Source organism: Echinops telfairi, unplaced genomic scaffold (genome assembly GCF_000313985.2).
Source record: "Echinops telfairi isolate 266 unplaced genomic scaffold, ASM31398v2 ScPeMD7_7416;HRSCAF=8454, whole genome shotgun sequence".
Classification (NCBI taxonomy): Eukaryota; Metazoa; Chordata; class Mammalia; order Afrosoricida; family Tenrecidae; genus Echinops; species Echinops telfairi.
Window position 1 is genome coordinate 82,853 of NW_022111316.1, and position 1,158 is coordinate 84,010.

A 1,158-nucleotide genomic window follows, 5' to 3' on the forward strand; every position below is an offset into this window, starting at 1 on the left:
GATTCTCTCTCCCCCTCCACGTGGACCACCAAGTGGGGCTGAGGTGAGCAATGCTACCATGAATTGTGTCTGACTCCATTTATTTCTATATTGCTCTTCTATCTCTCATACTCCCTATAACTTTCCTACAATCTTTACTTATTATCGCTGTACAATTGCGCCTACCGGACCCGTAGTGATGTGCTAGGGGCTGGCTTCTCCTGGCAAGCCAGTTCTAAAAATACAGAAGACAGCCTTACAAGCGTGGGATGGATAACAAGACTTTCAGAAGATTCCAAGGGCAGAAGCCATGACAGAAAAAAAATCATGGATGTGTTTGTCTGTGGCCCTGGCAGATCATGTGTTTCAAAAGGCATCACAAGCCAGGAGAAATGGTGAGCCACGGGTCTGTAGGAACACTGTGTGCATCAAAGGATGAGCATTCCGAACATGTGTGCAGACTCGTTCATGGGTAAAAGGCCAGCTGCATGATGACTATTACTTGATTAGAGGGGCTACAGAGAAATAAGGTAGGCACAGTTATACAATGACTGTCGTCGTCGGGGATAAACAGTGTGACAACTGTGGTAGAGGGTCACCATGAGTCAGAATCCACTTGACAGCCGTGGATGTGGTTGTGGGGTTAGGGCTACGTATTAACACGAGTCATCCCCTAAGCAGGTAGAATGAGCAAGACTTCCAGAATGATACCGTGGGACATCATCACTCTGAAAAAGGGTTGAAACTCACAAATCAATGCCACACATTTCCAAATGCACACATCGTCATCCAAGCATAAGTACATACATGGGTCTGAAAAAGAGGATTTTGCGTTAGCTCCTAAATGATGTGGTAATCATTTAAGGTCTCGGCTGAGTCATAAATAACACACGTGATTGGTGTATTGCTAGCTTTAGCTTTCACGTGTCTTAAAAATGATTCCCTCAACATTGAAACAGAGTTACACGTTAGCGCTGGAGTCTCTGGGGGACGGCATCCTTTCGAGAGTCACGGTAGCTTCCTTGGTGTGAAACCTCGATCTGAGAAATGCAGTTTTCTCACCGGTGGCTTTGAAGAGAAGACAGATGAGGTGGCGGAGAAGCCAGAGGTGGGGGGTTACCCGTTCAAGGTGAGGGCCCGGTGTGTAGTAAATGCTGTAGCTCGAGAGCTCCTGGGAGG